Genomic DNA, 19,714 nt, shown 5'->3' on the forward strand with positions numbered 1-19,714 from the left:
TATCTCCAACCCTCACCCTACCTGGGTATATGTGGGTGGTAAAAACATTTTGAATCCTAATAGTAATCACGAGTTAGGTTTCCCATAAGAGTGATAAAAGAATAAAGATTTCCTTCTAAGAATTCTTGAAAGGATTACTCAGAGATTATTATTATTATTATTTTCTTCTGGAAAGTTTAAATTATGGTTTTAGGAAAATGGCCAAGGAAGGGGAAAAGAGATGGGAAAATGAGAAATGTCTTCAGTGTGGTTTGGGAGGCTTTCTAGGTATGCAGTGCTGAATAGACAAATAGCACACTTTACTTAAGTCGGGTTTTCTCCTCTGAGTGCAAATGACCCCTGACTCTATGGTGGGGCCCGTTAATGTTTAAAAAAAAAAAAAAAACAATTAATCCTCTGTAGGGTGTTGTCTGTATGGGGAGCTACTGTACCAACCCCCCTCACAGCTTCTGGACATTCTCAAGTTGTTGAGAAGGGGGATTTTAGGTAATGGTGTCTTTTTAATCTCCTTCCAAAAGGATCTTCCCCCACGTGCATACCTACGTTAATAATGGAGAAATTCGATACCTGACATCATAAACCAGAGTGAGAAATGATGCTGGCTAACATAATTTTCACCTGCAAAAATGTGTTTCTTTGGATCTTTGGTCTATTTTACATGAGGCATTAATAGCCATCCCAACTGAGCAAGCTGTAAACGATTACTGTGCTGCTGCCCAAGAATTACCTTCCCTATTCCCCAGAAGAGAACAGATTTTTTTTTTCTTAAGAGTATTAGAAAGAGGACAGGGATATAAAAATATACAGTGATGGAGCTAGGAGGGGCCAATTAGTTTTCGTCTGTGTTTCTGAGCGATTTTACACGATCCACCTCTTAACTGTTCTGGCTTCCTTGCAATGTTCTAATCAAGGGAAATATAAGAAAAGCCTTATAAGGCTCACAATCTTTTCTGTTGTAAAGGACTCTTTAGAAATCTATTCAAAAGAAATAAACTGGAATAATGTCAAATATGTATGCAAAAAGTATTGCCTGAAGCTTTATAATAATGGGGAAAATGGAAATAAGGCAGATAGAAAGGAAGGAAGAAGGAACTTACATACATTCATATGGAGGAATACTATGCAGCTATTCAAAAGAATGTTCAACAAAAGTGTCTTATAATAAAGGAAAAATGCTTATGATAAATTAGTGAAAAATCAGAACATAAAACTCTATACACAAGATATCCTCTACTTTTATTTGTATGAAGTAAAAGAACAGGAAGGAATGAAAGGTGTTAACAAGTGTTTATCTCTGGGTGGTGAGATTATTTCTCTATTATTATTTCTGTATCTTTCAAAATTTTTATAATGAACAAGTGTTCCTTTGTCATCAGATAAAGTTATTTTGAAAAGCATTAATATCTATGCATAAAGTATCAAATCAACACCTTGCGATGCAGCTAACAACCCTGTTTATTGGTCAGAAAACAGTACCTTCAATGATGCTTTATTTGGAAATAAATCAAAGGCTTTGCCTTTTGCTTTTAAAACAACAGGATCAATGAAACTCCCTGTATTTGGCAGGGCAGGGGTGGGGAGGCAGTATTAGAAAGTTAAAATGAACCAGATTGGATTTCATACTTTCTGAAATGCTGGAAGTAATACTTTTTCACTGTTGTGTGTTTATGTGGATTTGCATGACGTTTTAGACTGCTGACATTGTCTGCATTTTTTCCCAGTTGGAGGTGGCTGCCTGTGAGACACTGGAGTAGCAGGTTAGGATTTGAGTCGCATTTCTGTTGCCCCACCATCAAGTTCCTTCACTGATCTTATCACCCAAACTCAGGTTCCAGCTATGAGGAGACTAAGGGTTTACTGTCTACTGAACTCTGAGGTAAGCACAAGTGCCAGGGTGCAGGTGTGACCGCTGGCCGGCCTGGTCTATGCCACAGAACCACGAAGAGCCAGGAGCTAAAAGACCAGGCAGCTTTGCTCACTGGCTGCTGCATGTACTTCAGCCAAACCATCTCTCTCTAGTAACCTACTCCATTGATGGTAAATGGGATATTAAACATCTTACTTCTCTTGAATCAACAAATTGCTACAAACACTGTCTTTTGTTCAGCATCATTGTCCTCCTCAAAGGCCCACACAGTGTTACTCTCGTTACTTGTTCATAGGTCTCCAGATCATTCTCCTCCAGGAAGTTCCAATGCCACAGAGTCCACCTGACACCTTTCCTGTGTGGCTCCTTTGATTAAAGCTCAGTAAAGATTTCCATATGCATCATAGTCAGATAGCCTCTTCTCAAATAAACAGAATACAGAGAAACTCACAAAGCTTGATCTCACATGTTAACATTTTCATTTTTAAGCTTTTGTAATGCCTCAGGGCCGTGATAATGAATATCAGTAATTTTATTGCATCCATAGAAAATGGATGATTAATAGGTTAGGTAATAGTATAACAATATGTATAAAAGTGAACAGTCCTAGGAAATGAGGTTATTACAAAACTGAAAAAGGAAAATCTTTAAAGAAAATCTTTTACTGGAGTAAAAAGAAATATTAAATGGTTTTCACTGCAGTAATACAAAGGGCTAATCAAAGGGAGTTAGATGGAGAAGACTCTTCAGAGTCCCTTGGACTGCAGGGAGATCCAACCAGTCCATCCTAAAGGAGATCAGTCCTGGGTGCTCATTGGAAGGACTGATGTTGAAGCTGAGACTCCAATACTTTGGCCACCTGATTCGAAGAGCTGACTCATTTGAAAAGACCCTGATGCTGGGAAAGATTGAGGGCAGGAAGAGAAGGGGACGACAGAGGATGAGATGGTTGGGTGGCATCATCGACTCAATGGACATGAGTTTGGGTAGACTCCAAGAGCTGGTGATGGACAGGGAGGCCTGGCATGCTGCGGTTCACGGGGTCACAAAGAGTCGGACACGACTAAGTGACTGAACTGAACTGAATCAAAGGGAGTGGGTCATGGCTTGTTAAGACCAACTAGCAAAAGAGAGAAATTGTGATAATAAACATTCCGCCGGTAGCAGAGAGTTTCCTGCTGCTGTGTAATAAGTCACTCCAGACATAGGGGCTTAAAACAGCACACATTTATTAGCTCAGGTCAAAGGCTTCCCGGGTGGTGCTAGTGGTAAAGAACCTGCCTGTCAGTGCAGGAGATGCCGGAGACAAGGGTTCCATCCCTGGTTTGGGAAGGTCCCCAAGAGGAGGGCATGGGAACTCACTCCACTATTCTTGCCTGGAGAATCCCATTGACAGAGGAGCCTGGCGGGCTATAGTCCATGAGGTCACAAAGAGTCAGAGATGACTGAAGCTACTCAGCATGCAGGCATACACTGGCCTGGCTAGGGTTTCGACTCAGTGTATCATAAGACGGAAGACAGAAGTCAAGTGTCCACAGGGCTACGTTCTCATCTGAGTTCTGTGTCTTCATTACAGTTCATATTGCTGTGGCAATTTCCTGCAGTTAGGGAACTACAGTCCCCATCTCCTTGCTCGCTGCCAGCTGGGGGCTGCTCTCAGATCCCAGGGGCCACCCGCCTTCCTTGCTACACTGCTCTCTCCAGCTTCAAAGCCAGCAACAGAGATGTTCCCTCACACTGGATTCTTCCTATGCTTCAAAACCCCTCAAGAAAAGATGGGTCCTTAGTGAGCATTCACCTGATTAGGCCAGGCTCACCCAGGATAGCCTCCCTTTCTCAAGGTCATCTGATCTGGCAACATAATTAAATCTGCAGAATCCCTGTACAGCAGCACCTAGATTAACAGATGATTGAGTAACTAGAAGAAGCTGTGTGTAACCAGGCTTGAGGATTCTATCCAGACCCAGCTCTGGATGGATACATGAAGCTTGGAAGCTGCAGTACAAACTCAAGCAGTGGGGATGGTCCATGTACATCCCCTGAAAGGGTAAAGGCTAGTAAGATCCAGGGTAAGACAAAGGGCAGGGGTGGGGGACTACAGCAAGGCTGGAAGCTAAAGTCTCAAAGGGGACAATAGGGCAGAGGTTCCACCTGCTGGTTCTCGGGCCACACTGGCTGTTGGTTTGGGAGCCCTGAGCCCATGGTCCTCAATCACAGAAAGGAAAGCAGGTTTCTGGAGCGAGCTGTGTGCTTCTGATTGAAGCAAAAACAGACACTGCAAAATTGTCCAACACATATGTCTAGAGACAGAAGAGTGATAATAGCTTAATCCAAAAATAAATATATAAAAGAACTCAAGACATGGTGTAAAAGAATGGTCAAAATATATACAATTTTAACAGAAAATGTTTGGAGTTTGAATTTCTCATTTCTGTGGGATCTCACTTTATAATTAAGATTTATTGGCATAGAAGATTAAAAAATGCTTCACATGGGAAAATATCTCTATGGTTAAACTCAGATTATGAAATCCAAAGATGCATTTCAAATGGAAGATCAAGGACGCCTCCCTTAAAACAACTCCGAGGTAATGGAGTCGTCCAGTGTCAAACTTGCAAAGTTCAGTATTTATAGAAAAATTCACATGCCTTTAATTACAATAAATTCGGTTCCCAAGTAAAATGGTGCCATCTGGAAGATATTAACATCATTTACAACTTGTTCGCCTCCCTATTTCATAGAAAATTTTTAGTTCTTGCCAACTTTCCACTGTTCTCAGGGTAAAAAAAAAAGGAATTAACTTTCATGGATTGTCTCAAGATGGGTTTATATAGCTAGTCAAGTCATCAAAAAGTGACAAGAGGGGGCGTCTTGGACACATTTACTTCCTTCTTATTTACTTTAAATCCTAAAGTTTTGGGTTTTGTTTGTTTGTTTTAAATAAAGCCTGTTCTCCTCTCTCTGCTCCTCTTCTCTCAGCCTTCTCATGGGGATAAAGTGGAGAGAGAGGCGGGGCGTTAAAAAGCGGGGTTCTGGGACTTCTCTGGTGGTCCAGCAGTGAAGAATCCGCCTGTCAATGCAGGGGACACAGGTTCGATCCCTGGTTCAGGAAGATTCCACATTGCTGCCGGGCAACTAAGTCCGTGGCCACAACTGCTGGGCCTGTGTGCTGCAACAAGAGAAGCCACTGCAACGGGAAACCCGCGCCACAGCTAGAGAGTAGACTCTGACCACCGGAGCTAGAGAAAGCCCGTGCACAGCAACAAAGACCTAACATAGCAAAAACAAACAAATATTAAAAAAGAAATTCAAACAACAAAAAAACAAAACTGGGTTCAGGTGTGGGCTCTGAGCTTCAGGAAGGACTCACTCCTGCACCTTTAATCTATTAAGACGTGCCCCATCTTTGACCTCCCACAAAGTCTCAAAGGGAACCATGGGGCAGGAGGTGCTACCTGCCTGGCCATCCATCAAATTAGCCACACTGGGGTGACTGTGACCCAAGTCCTCACACTCTTGTCACTGACTAGCTGAGTGTCATTTACTGACATCTGTAAGCCTCAGTTGCTCACCTGCAAAAATGGACAAAATAATTAACTTGCAACGATGAGAGGGAGGACTCAGTGAAATAATACATGCTGATGTCCCCTTCCAAATGAGGCTGGAATGCAGGAGAAGCAAAGAGAAAAATGCACAGAAAACCAGGTGGAGCACGGCTTTGTTTTCCAAATCATACATAGTATGCAGTTCAAGACAGGCTGTAGTCTAGGTAGCGCAGAAGCTTGGCTACTGCTATTAATATCTCCCTGGGGGGATCTATCAGAAGATGACTAGCTCTCTATCAGAAGATCTCTATCAGAAGATGACATAACTCAATACCCTGAAAATTACTATTTGGAATGACAATAGGCCTTGCCAAGGTTGTTGTTATTATTATTCAGTCTCTAAGTTGTGTCCAATTCTTTGAGACCCCATGGACTGCAGCATGCCAGGCTCCTCTGTTGTTCGCTATCTCCTGGCATTTGCTCAAATTCGTGTCCACTGAGTCAGTGATGCCATCTAACTCCCACATTCTCTTCTGTCCCAAAAGTCAATAATGGAGTTAAAGAAGCTAATTTTTATATATTACAACACTTTTTTTTTTTAAAGAAATCACTAAATCCATTAAGTGTTTCCACTGATGTACCCAACTGATTTAATGATCTGCAATTGGATTAGTGCTGTCGGCATGCAGTGCTGAATTTGCTCAAAAAGCCCCCTTAATTGGTATGGTGGAGACACACCAGGGGGCAACTTCCAGTTCTAGAAAAGCAGCGACTCTGCCTTAAGATCTAGCAAGGTCATAATCTGCAAGTTTCCTTTTTAATTCTTTGGAAAAAGAAACAAAGCCATAATTCTGTTTTAGATGATAGGACCTAATGTGTTAATTTTAAGAGTTAAAAAAAAAAAATCCTCCTGATTCATTAGTAATTATTCAGTGGGGATCCAGGTAGTTTGCTCATCAAGAGCTGCAGGAACTAAAGTTGGCAAATATTCATTTTTTTAAAGGCTTTTTTTTCCCTCTTTCTTTGCAGTAATCACAGTAGAACATTATCAGCATCAGGTAAGTGAGATTATTCTGGAGTGGGGAAGACCCTGACTCTATTAACGATTGCCCATTTTTTTCTAAAAAAGTGGAAACCAAAAGATGCTGAATAAAAAATGGGTTCAGTGAAAGATAGGTGTTTCTTCTTTTTAGATATACTGATGGTAAAAGAAAGGTTGAGCTGAGTTTTAGGATGGGCAGTTGGTACCGACCCAAATAAAAATGGTGCTGTTCTGTTCAGTAGACCCTTAAGGTTTACTTAAGAGTACAAACCCCTGAGCTAACCACAGCCAAGAAACATGAAACTTTTAGATATGGGCCCAATGCATTTATTTTGCTAGAATGAAATGCACAGCAGAAAAATTGATCATGTCGTAGACAGTTTCCTTAATCCCTCATGTTTATTGAAAGCAACATTCTGTTTGCTGTAAGTCATTCTTAGTATCCTAAGCTTTTGTGCTTAGGGTGTTGGCTCTTTTTCAACTTTTTCATTATTAAAAATTCTATCAAGTCAAAATCAGATGTTTTAACTGCAGATGACTGGGTTACTAGTAGCCATACTAACATGGATATGTTAGTGTGACTAGTCATACTAACCTAGGATATATTCTGTAACCACAAGTCAATTTGTGATACTGCTAAGTCACTTCAGTCATGTCTGACTCTATGCGACTCCATAGACGGCAGCCCACAGGGCTGCCCCGTCCCTGGGATTCTCCAGGCAAGAACACTGGAGTGGGTTGCCATTTCCTTCTCCAATGCATGAAAGTGAAAAGTGAAAGTGAAGTCGCTCAGTCATGTCCGACCCTCAGCGACCCCATGGACTGCAGCCTTCCAGGCTCCTCCATCCATAGGATTTTCTAGGCAAGAGTACTGGAGTGGGGTGCCATTGCCTTCTCCGATTTGTGATACAGGGAATAATTTTTATAAGAGAAGTCTATTGTGGACATAAAATACTTCAAATGTCACTGAGGGTTTCTGTCTGTGTTAAAACACACAAACTGGCTACAGACCAAAATATGCAGAGAATCACTGGTTATTGGCCTAAACATTAGTTTACACAATTTTTTTTCTTATCACTGATTTGCTTTACAGACTGAATAATTAATTGGTGTAAAGCAAGCTTTTAACTATCTCTGAGTTATGAACAAGTTCACGGAGACAGGAGAGAATTTTAATGACCTAGGTGGCCTCATGATTTATACGGACCTTGAGGAGTAATTGTGTGTTTAGAAAAAAGGCAAGCAGTGGCCATAAACTTTACGGGTAGCCAAAGAGCAGAAGCACCGTCTTGCTAAGTTTAACCATATGACCACATAAAGGGTCAGCTCACAGAAATGGCTCTGTGGTTGGAGCATGGATTTAACCCAAGCAGGAGATCATATGGCCCTCATCCTACCATCTCAACTACTCCCCAGCCCCCAAATATCTTTATGGTAAGCTTAACAGAAAGGAAAAGAGAATATGGTCAAGCTAGGTAAAATAAAACATCGCATAAAGGGAGCATTTCCAAACACAAGCTTATCTTAAGCACAGCACAAGCTAGAGAATGGTATAAAATGTTCCCCTTGATAATACTAAAGACTCAGCTGTAAAAACAAGACAGGTAAGCAGAGAAGAAAGAAGCCTGTCTTCCACCTTTCTTCCTCTAATTGTTTCAAAAGGAAAGGAGATTTTTTTTTTCACTGAAAACCAGAATACATAAAATGATTTAAATTTTTATTCCGTAAACAGCCTAATTTCTTTGAATGCTCTTAATGTAAAGGGATAAAATCCACAGCTCTATCTATGGATAAAAGTTTATTAAGAGAATTGATAGTATACAGTTACAGGGAGAAATAGGAATAAGGCAGTTTTCCAGCATTTTAGTTCTTCATTTTGGCGCAAATAAGTGTTCACTTACAAATACACAATAAAACAGATCCTTTGAGAATCTTTCAAAACATAGAAGTTCTTGAAGCTGTTATATTACTTTTAAAATATCCCATATTTCAGGGACTTCCTTAGAAGTTCAGTAGTTAAGAATCCCTACTTCCACTGCAGGGACAGAGGTTCAATCCCTGGTCAGGTAGCTAATAGCCCATATTACACAAAGTGGGCCAAAAAAAATAAAAATAAAGACTGAACAACAACAAAAAAATCCACAGTGAACAGGAAAATCAAAGTTAAAAAAAAACCTCGTATTTCAGATATTTCATTAATTCTGATTGCTTTTTCCTCTTATAATAGCAAATTACTTAGATCATATCATTATTGTTCTCATCATTTTGCAATCTATTGTTTGCTCTTTAAAAAAAAAAAAAAAGTAGAAAGCAGAAATCATAGCAAACTGGTCCCAAATGTGTCCCTCAGAACACCAGTCTTATGAAATGCTTCATGGAAAAAAAAATGTTTTTTCCCCCCAAATCATTTGGGAATGCTGGACGTCACAATGTTCCTTTTGTGAATATCTATAATTTGTGTCAGTATAAAGGCTCTGAGAAGTCCCATGAGCATGAAATGTTGATTTAACTTGGTTTAACCCAACATATACCAATCTCCTTGATCCTAAGACCCTTTTATTATATAATACAGGTGGAACTAGTGTTGAAAAGAAAGTGTTTACTACGTTATTTTGAAAAGTCATTTACCTTACACTAGCCACAGGTCAGATATTAAAAAAAAAAAAAAAAAAGAATCCAGGGAGGGAATCAACTTTGTAAATGATGACATAAATTTGAGAAGATGGAGATAAATTTGGCAGCTTAATTCCTTCTCCTAATCTGCCTTACATGTTAGAAGTTTAATTTGAATCAGTGATTTGAGAAACTGTTTTAGCAACTGTTTTAGGCTAAAGAAATACGGTGCTGATATATAAGACTGTGTCTATACTTGGTAAAAAGGGGCTGAATCACAGAGCATGGCTGACTGCAGTGTCTGTCTCTGAGCACAGGAATCAGGAACACACTGGTTTTACTACCTAGCTGATGTTAAGGTGAATACCATGAATAGGACTGGCTTCCCTGATGGCTCAGATGGTAAAGAATCTGCCTGCAATGTAGGAGACCTGGGTTTGATCCCTGGGTCGGGAAGATCTCCTGGAGAAAGGAATGGCCACCACTCCAGTATCCTTGCTTGGAGAATTTCACCGACAGAGCGGCCCGGTGGGCTACAGTCCATGGGGTTGCAAAGAGTTGGACACAGCTGCGCAGCTAACTCGCATATGAATGGAACTACCAAAAGTTTACCATGGGAAGAGATCTAAGGGATAAGGAACCAATATCATATTTTATAGATGAGAAAATTGAAGCCCAGAACACTGAAGGAACTCAATATTTCAAATCTAGTTAGAAGAACCAGAACTTTCTACTGTGTTATGGTGAAAGACAAATCCTTGCATCCCACTTTTTAAGAGATGATGAAAAAGATTACTGTGATCGTCAAAGTCTACTTTTATTTTGAGAGTTCCACGAAAGGATTGCTCAGCTTTGTTCAAAAACCAACAGGAAGAGGAAACACACAGAGTCCAGGTAGGAAGCTCAGCCCATCTTTAGTGCCTGGTGAGGCTCCCCAGTCTTCCTGACTTTGCCTCAGATCCGTTCCCTCAATAAATGTTTCTTCAGTACTTAATGTGATTTCCACTCATTGATCCTAAAGACCACATTTAGTTCCTCTTTCACAAGACAGCCTTGCAGCTCTCTGAGCATAACCATCATACCCCTTGACTCTAACTCTGTTGGTACTATACGAAGAGAAAAATTTAAAGAATTCATTTATTGGATTGACACACCAAAAAACCAAGCAAAACACAGATAAGTGTGGAAATCACTTCTCTAATTGCTCAAAGGCTGCAGAGATATTATTTTAGCAAACCAGGGATGCTGAGCACTTTGAAAGCGTGTATCCATTTGAAAGGCTCTATAACCTATAACCTATAACCAGCTTTCTTTATGGTCCAACTCTCACATCCATACATGACCACTGGAAAAACCATAATATGTGTAACTGAGACATAAAAAAGAAATAATAATAGTATCTTCCACACTGATGTGCTCTGAGAATTGAATAAAAATATTTCAAAGCACTTAGTACAGTGCCAGGCACACGATAAAAAAAAAAGAAAAAAAATGAAAGGCTCTATAACAGAATTTTGGGGACCTGGGGTGGTGTCTGTGTCATGAAGGGCAGGATGGGGGAAGGGCTAGATGTCTATTGTCCTCTCTTTCCAGAACCTTCTCTGCCTTCCCACTCCCTCTACTCCACATGCTCCAGCCTTTGCCCTTCTTATTGGTTTTGGACTAGGCTATCAAGAGTTAGGGGGTCTTGTCCTGTAAATAAAAAAACCAGCCCTGGGGAGCAAGAATCCAGGAAGGTGTAGAGGACAAGGAAGGGCTGACCCAGGAACCCCCTGTGGATGGAATCAGAGGTCAAAGGGATGCCTGGATGTCAATTTAACACAAGCATTTTGCACGTCGACTTTGAGGGTTGGCTTTCTGAGGCTAAGGAAAACATTTGATTTATTCTGCTGAGTTTTCTTTTACAAACTAAGTATGCCAGCCCCAAACTCTAAATTCTGGACAGAGAACATTCCTATTTTTGTAACTGTTAACTTTCTATGCTGAATTTTCTCTTACTGCTTCCCTCTTCAAAACAGTATGTAATTTCATGCCAACCTATAGTCTTTAACATCTTTGTGTGTGTGTGTGATACAGTAAGACTATTACTGCATTGTAAAAATGTCGCTAATCCAGGACATTTCCCTTAATGACTCAGATTATTCTCCTTCCCTGACAGAAACAAAATACCCATTTTCACTAATTAAGCACACACACAGCCTTCATAATATTTTAAACCTTAAAGTAGGCTTTTGTAAATTTGGAAGTCAAATGTCCTTTCTATCACTGACTTACTACTGAATTTCTCCCTAATTATTCACTGACAAATACACATTCAGAAACACAGGTTAACAACAGTTCAAATGCTACTGAAGCAGAAGTAATATTGGGCTTGGCAGTCTTGAAACATAATAACTTCAACTTGAAGTTTCTCTAATTTTTCTTCTTTAAAATCCAGTGTCTTCAAACATACTTTTCCCTTAAATGGGTGATAGACATGTCAAATACAAGCTGGGTAAAATGTCTGATAAGTAACAATATTGATCTCTTCAATGGAAATTTTCCATACAAATAGTAGGAGACCATTAGCAAAAGCTTTTATTTTTACTCCCATTAGGCTTTAAACTTAAGAAGAAAAGTATTCTTAACATGCATGAAATATATATATTTACACATATTATATATATATATATATAATTTTGGTGGAAAAAGTAGTAATAACTTACATTTACATATGAGCTTATAATAGCTTATAATTATATATACAAAAGTTTTGGTGAAAAAAAGTAGTAATAGCTTATAATTATGTATATAAAATTTTGGGTGAAAAAAGTAGTAATAGCTTATATATGGGAGAAGGCAATGGCACCCCACTCCAGTACTTTTGCCTGGAAAATCCCATGGGCAGAGGAGCCTGGTAGGCTGCAGTCCATGGGGTTGCTAAGAGTCGGACACGACTGAGTGACTTCACTTTCAATTTTCACTTTCATGCATTGGAGAAGGAAATGGCAACCCACTCCAGTGTTCTTGCCTGGAGAATCCCAGGGATGGGGGACCCTGGTGGGCTGCTGTCAATGGGGTTGCAGAGTTGGACATGGCTTATATAGGTGTAGCACTCTTTTCTGAAAAGCTGAGAAGGCTTTTAAAATGCTTGTCCTTGTGGTACAGGCTTGAAAAGTGAGCCAGTAGAATTCTGTGACATGTCTTTACTGCCAACGAGTCTACATCACTCCTAGACCAGCCGGTTGATTTTGTCAAACCACTGGTTTCACAGGAGATTCACTGCTGAATTCACTAGTGAATTGACTGAAATGACTCCTGAGTGGTTCACCCAGAGTCACACTGAGCACCCAGAATGGAGTCCAGAGTCTGAATCGGGATCCAGGCAGCAAATTCAGGAACAAGAGGGGAACCAATAGCATGATGGTGTAGGGGAGCAAAAAGAAACAGAAGTTGTACCAGGGGAAGATAATCTGAGGACATCTCTACAACCGCGTGTCTTTCTTAGCCTCCAGACCATGATCTCCTCTTTCACAGCTGCAAGGTTATCTCAGGGAGAGGGCAAGCCCAGACTTTGCTGGGGCTACAAACAAAACACTGCATTTCCTTCTTGCTCTAAACTGGATTTTTAAAAAACAGTATCTAAACCTGGTTTAGATATCACTTTGCTGACAAAGGTTCATATAGTCAAAGCCGTGGTTTTTCCAGTAGTCATGGAAGGATGTGAGAGTTGGAACATAAAGAAGGCTGAGCACTGAAGAATTGATGCTTTTGAACTCTTGTGCTGGAGAAGACTCTTGAGAGTCCCTTGGACAGCAAAGAGATCAAACCAGTCAATCCTAAAGGAAATCAATCCTGAGTATTCATTGGAAGGACTGATGCTGAAGTTAAAGATTCAATACTTCGGCCACCTGATGCAAAGAGCCAACTCATTAGAAAAGACCCTGATGTTGGAAAAGATGGAGGACAGGAGGAGAAGAGGCCAACAGAAGATGAGACGGTTGGATGGCATCGTCGACTCAATGGACATGAATTTGGGCAAACTCTGGGAGATAGTGAAGGACAGGGAAGCCTGGTGTGCTGCAGTCCGTGGGGTTGCAAAGAGTCGAACACAATTTAGCGACTGAACAACAACAAAATCTAGTTAACATGACTTTTGATAATGGTCTTTAAAAAGTTAAAAGATACGATATGAATCCTAGTAGATAAATGGCAGAGTAAAAACAAAAATTAGTAAGGGTGACTTGGAGGTCAAATGCAAGTCCAGGTACTAGCTGCAGGGTTTTCACTTTAAAGTACAAACTGAAGGAGCTTTGCCTTGGCTAGTTCCAGGGTCTCTACTATGTCTCTTAGTATTAGCTTTTTTTATTTTTTTTTAAAAGATGTGGAACATTTTAAAAGTCTTTACTTTGAATTTGTTAACAATATTGCTTCTTTTTTTTTTTTTTTTTTAATGTTTTGGATTTTTAGCCCTGAGGCATGTGGGATCTTAGTTAGCCTGATCAGGGATCGAACCCATGATCCCTGCCTTGAAAGGTGTATTCTTGACCACTGTACTGCCAGGAGAATTTCAAGTGTTAGCTCTTTGAAAGTCAGGGACAACTGCCCTGATGTCCCCCATCTAAGGATAACCGCACAGAATTATTCTGGCATCTCTTCCTTAGGAGTTTCCCTTTTCCTTTTCCTGCCAATCCAAACTTCATTCTTTCAAAGCCCAACTCAAGGTTCACTCGTTCTGTGAAGTTTTTCTTAGATTCAGTTGCCTGTAAATGTTTCCTCCCCTTGAATTTATGGAGCCCTGAGTTAGTACAGACCGAGTAATTATAGATTTGCTCAATGTTGAGCTAGAATTATTTTTTTAGGTGTTACCATGCCTTATTATTTCTCTGATGAGATTATACTTCTTGTAGGTAGAAAATATGTTGTTCTATTTATCTTGGATTTTTGTAAGAGTCAGAAACAAAAACAGTTTCCTTGGAAATAAGTTAACACATTGAAAAACTGAACAAACAAGAAAAAACTAGAACAAACACAGCATAACCTCAATTTTGTACTCCTACATTGACATCATTGATAATAAACACAATCTTCTACACTGTTTAGTAAATAGTTTAAAAAAAAAACACACACACCTTACACTTTCGAAAATTTTTTCGACAAACCACGTCAATGGCTTTTGGGAAAACTCAAGGAGCTACATTCTGCTTTTGTTCCAATTACATTAAACCTTATTAAAACAGCCACATGACAACCACCACTCTTTGGAAGAAAGCACCAAATACTTAGGGGCATAGCCTCAGCTAGACCTTCTGGGACTTAGAAGCCCAACTCCTATTAGTGATAATAAGTATTACGTCTATAAATCCCTAGATGCTTTTGTCAAGTCTACTTGTTTCGGTTTTCACAGGTGGAATGATGGTTCTAATGAGGTCCACGTCCTCCAGGTTTCTTAGAAATATACAGTGTTTAGATTTTATCTTTTCTGCCATCCCTGGTCATGTTATGGATAATGGTGACATTTATGCACTTTGAACTGTATGTTAAGAGGCTGTAATTCACTCCATTTTAAAGAAATTTGCTCCACACAAAGTCTCCAATCCAGTGGACATTAGTATGTGTTAGAAACGCATACAAATGCTAAGTTTTGCCTAATGACGCTATTTATTATTTTCTCTCTGTTATGTTCCCTCCTGTATAACCACTGTCTTCTGCTTCCTTCAGTCAAGGGACAAGCATCGCAAGGTTTCATAGGCTTTATTTTTATACTGATCTTCGGAGCGCATGACACACGATTCATTCTACTTTCTGTAGCGTCTGAACACAAAAAATTTACCCGTTTGTTTTCAAGGTCAGTATCTGCGGAAGCATTTTCCACTATTTCTTTTCATTATTTGAATTTCAAATTCTTGTCCTCAAATGCGTTTCACCCTCTTGAAATCCAGAGCCTAAGGGGAATCGTGCACCCTGCTCCGGTTATCTCTGTTATTCGGCTTAGAGATGTAAATCACAGGTTTTGTTCTTGCATTTCTCCTTTTTAGACTCAGACTTGCATTAAAATGGAATGTAAGGCCAGCAGGCACTTTGTCAGTGAGCATATATGTAATACGTCTATATGCACATACATTAGTGTATGCACAAATACAGAACAATCTTATCTAAGAAGATTAGTTTACAAATAAAAAGATTCCAAATCTGTGCTTAGTTTACACAGAACGTTGCCATTTGGAGTTAATTTTGTGTGCTTGCTTCCCTTTCCAAGAGGTTTCTTATTCATGGGAGCCACTGAGGCAGGCGGAGATGACAGGAGAAGGACGGGTTACCCCAAACCCCAGGACTGGCAACTGATTAACTCTAGTGGGCAGGTGATTAGCCCGAGTCCCAGAGTCACAACCTTGCCTGTCAGTAACTTGCACCCAAACTCCTTCAGGAAAGGTAAGGGAACTTGAACATGCCATTTTTTAAACCAAGTTGGTGCAGTTTCAACAGACTCTGAATTCTGTGCACGCATTTTCTGTGGAGTCCGATTTCCAGTTTTTGTTAAATTAGTTTCATATCAGTCAATACTTGTTTAAAAACATGTCATAAGTCTCTGTGGCTTGTGCATGCTTCAATTACCTCTGATTATTACATCAAGATTCACAAATGAGATACCACAGTCACTCCTATTTACTGCAAAATGCTATTGAAACAAACTGAAATTCAATTTCAGAACAGATTGCAATAACCCATCAAAACAGAGCAAGTGGGGGAGGTCAGGCCCCCGAGGTGTGCCCGGCCATTGTTAAACCAAGACGGCGTCTCACCTAATCATTTAAACATGGTCTTGTGGCCTGACATTTTTAATGCTTTCTTGATCTCTTTCTTCTGGCTCTGTGTGTGCTTTGCCACCATGGGGTGCAGTGTATGGTGGGTTATGGATTAAATACCCAGTCCTCTTATGCCAATAGCACTTTTAGGAGGGGACAAATGATTGGGTACTTTTATAAATAGTCACGCTGCAGGTGTCTGCAGAAAGCAACCTTTATTCGGTGCTCTTAAAAACCGCCTGCTTTTTAGATACAAACTGATCTATAAAACTGCAAAGTTCAAGTTTTTCAGTTATTATCTGGGCAATAATGAAGTCTCAGGCTCCTTGGTAAGCTGATGGGACACTTCTGTTGGCCCACATTAAGATCCCAGGCTTAACGAATGCAATCTGGTTCTAAAAATTAATTTCACTTACATAATCTCCCTGATACGCAGCCCACGGTTTGCATTTTACTTTTGTGATTCAATCATTTGGATTAAACTGGATGGTTAAGAATTTTACGCCCCAGCCAGCTCTGACCCTGGAGAACAGAAACACACACATATTCTCCCATCATTGGTTGCTTCAGGGCAAGAAAAAAAGAAAGCCACTGTAATTTGGAGACAAGACTTTTCCAGACAACTGCGAATAACAGCAACCACAGCGAGTCACTGAACAGAAAGAAGTGTGTTGTGCAGACCTGGAGAGCAGTGAGAAATTAGTGGGAACACAGAGAGTGGACCAAATATGCAGTTTCCAAAAGAGATAATGTCAGCAAAGAATGCTAGAAAAAACTCAGAGTGCCAATTCGTTGACCATGAACATTTAAAACATGTTTACAAAATGTTTCCTGGAAGCAGAGAATTAATGCAATGGGGACACAACTGAGAAGGTCTGTACATTTTAATAAAGACAGTTATGTACAAGCAAGTCTGAAGTTGAACTGGTTCCATTTCTTTATGTTAAACACAGGAATGGAGATGCAGAGAAGTTGAATTTGCACAATCACAGCATTAGTTTTAGTGTCAAAAGACTCAAGTCTTCTGTCTTTAAAATGGATAAACAACAAGGACCTAACTGTATAGCAGGCGGAACTCTGTCAAATGTTATGTTGCAGCCTGGATGGAAGGAGAATTTGGGGGAAAATGGATACATGTATATGAATGACTGAGTCTCTTTGCTGTCCACCTGAAGCTATCGCAACATTGTTAATCAACTATACTCCAATATAAAATTAAAAGTTAAAAAAAAAAAAAACTCAAGTCTTCTGACACCTTATCTAGTGCTTTTCCCATAGACATAACAAACATGTTTTCCCACTTCTGTTGGTTAAGAATGCAAACCTTCTCTACGGATTTTCTTCTTTCCTAATTTTTCATGAAAAACAGAATCCTATCAACTGTTGGTCTTCGACCTTTTGGTTTCTCTAGCATATTCCTGAACAATAAACTAAGTGATTTTAAGACTCTTCACTCAAACAATATACATTTTCAAGGGCTCTGATGGACTGGGTTAATCCTTAACTACAAATAAGGTCAAGCAGAAAGCAAGTTTTCTATGTCCGTGCCACTCTGCTGACATTCACAAGGAACCTCCAGAGGCAAGTGTCTGAACATTTTGGTGAGAATCAAAACATCGAAGGGCTTGGAAAGGTTTGCGGTTCATTTACAGCCTAATCCAGTTTAGGCAGATGAGCAGATTTGTCTCTGTTCAAAAGAAGAAAGTCCATAGCTTCCCTGGTACAGACATAGAAAACTTGCTTTCTGCTTGACCTTATTTGTAGTTAAGGATTAACTCAGTCCATCAGAGCCCTTGAAAATGTATATTGTTTGAGTGAAGATTCTTAAAATCACTTTGCTTATTGTTCAGGAATACGCTAGAGAAACCAAAAGGTCAACAAGCAAGAGTTGGTAGGATTCTGTTTTTCATAACCCAGTCCTATATTCCATAACCCTGACTTTTTTAAAGCAAATTTTATGAGACAATTCCAATCTGTCTTATTTTATTTTCATACCATTTCTTCTCCTGTTTTTCCAATTTATTTAAATGCACATATGCACGTATACTTAAATAACATAAGCTATTTTTTTTTTATCCCAGAATATTTAAGTTCTCTATTTCTTTTCAAACAAGATAAGAAATGCTTATAAAATACTAGCTTTAACACAGGAATCAGGACAGGGACTTTCTCCAGCCTTTTCCTTTCCTGGTATGTTTTTGGTCCAGTAAACTCATAACATCTTCAGTTGATATCTTGGCATCCAGTGCAGAGGAAAACAGAAACAAAGTGCTTCCTTAGAATTTTACAACCTGTTTGCACTGTTACGTCTTTACAATGGTGATGGTATATTTAACCACACACAATTCATTTCATTGTGTTAGAAACAAAGACAACTATCATGAGCCAGAATTACAGAAGGGAATTTGGAGGGCATGTTCTCTGACCCCTAAATGTTTCGAGTAAGAAAGCAGAGACCCTGGTAAGTGATGTGGACCACAGGTCACACGACCAGCAGTTTGTGCTTAATTCTGGATTCTCTCTTGCAAATCCAGTACTTCTATTAAAACACATTCTGTCAGCATTCAGCAAAGGGGAGAAAGCAGAAAACACATCCATTATCTTTGAAAGAAGAATGCTTGGCATCTACTAACATCACACACAGACACACACACACGTGCGCACGCGCACACGCACACACTCAATGCTGCTTCAGTAAAACCCATTTCTAGTAATTATGCCAAGAGACACAATGGGCCAGAAGAGTAAGTAGTTGAAAGTTAATGAGGAAGAAAAGAAGTAAGATGCCCTTCTTGGATTGATAAAATCCTAATGGGTTCACGCTATATACATGAGCCTGGGAGTAAACTAACATCTGTTTCATATCTAAGTAATAATAACAACATTAAATAAGGACTATTTCCTCAGTGTCATAGCTATTCATCCTACTAAGCTGCCCAGAGCAGGCAACTGTGATGGATGTGGCTTTGACCAAGAAAACAGGAGGGCAGAGTTGTAAGTCAAACTCTGCTGCTGAACAGCTGGGTAATGCTGGGTGAGTCACCTGACCTCTCTGGGCCTTTGTTTTCTCATCTGCACCCAAAGGGCTTTGCCCTGGAAGATCTCCAAGGCCCTTTCCATCACCAACACACCCTGATTCAAAACAGTTATGCTGTGCTCTGGTTCCATCATAGCCACTGGTCATGGCCTAGAGCCTCTGACTTGCTCTGATATCATCTCTAATATGTCAGATGTGGGCAGTGGATCTCAGACTAGTCATTCTTCAAGTGTCAAGAGAGTTATAAAAGAATTTAGAAATGGTAGGTTTTCATTTTGATGATTATCTTTTTAAAAAGCACAAGCCAAACATATCCTCAGTCACCACCATATAAGGAATACTGCCATGTGCTTTTGCAGGCACATGAGTGTTTGTGTTTATGATTCAGTGCATGCCAAGTGCAGCCACAGGAAAGCTCCCTGTGTGGACAAAGACACAGTGGAGGGAGAGTGACTCAGCTCGTGAAAACTCAGGAGTAACACAGAGCTGAACTCTAAAAAAACCAGGATCCACAGTGCCTCTGGGTTCCCCTGGTGACTCAGTAAAAAAAGAAATCTGCCTGCAATGCAGGAGATACAGGTTCAGTCCCTGGGTTGGGAAAATCCCCTGGAGAAGGAAATGACAACCCACTCGAGTATTCTTGCCTGGAGAATCCCATGGACAGAAGAGCCTGGCGGGCTACAGTCCACGGGGTCGCAAAGAGTCGGACATGACTAAGGGATTGACATATACTATGGTGCCTCTCATTGGGAAATCAATAAGCCATAGTTAATCCACAGTAACTCTAGACATAAATAGCCCATGTAGAACTCTTCATTAAAAGAA

General features: G+C 40.0%; 1 protein-coding gene and 1 long non-coding RNA gene across 7 annotated transcripts in view; both read right to left on the reverse strand.

The window, feature by feature from the left end:
• Positions 1-19,714, reverse strand: part of NRP1 (neuropilin 1) — a 147,134-nt gene that overhangs the window by 91,646 nt on the left and 35,774 nt on the right. The gene's annotated exons all lie outside the window — the stretch shown is intronic.
• Positions 9,078-10,995, reverse strand: LOC147361112 (uncharacterized). Its single transcript, XR_015139759.1, has 2 exons — positions 10,576-10,995; positions 9,078-10,356 (listed from the first exon to the last, which is right to left on the reverse strand). It is a non-coding gene; the product is annotated as an uncharacterized LOC147361112 (long non-coding RNA).

This window comes from Bos grunniens, chromosome 13, assembly GCF_055505025.1.
Source record: "Bos grunniens cultivar Pamir isolate PY7600 chromosome 13, Bosgru_T2T1.0, whole genome shotgun sequence".
In the NCBI taxonomy this organism is placed as follows: Eukaryota; Metazoa; Chordata; class Mammalia; order Artiodactyla; family Bovidae; genus Bos; species Bos grunniens.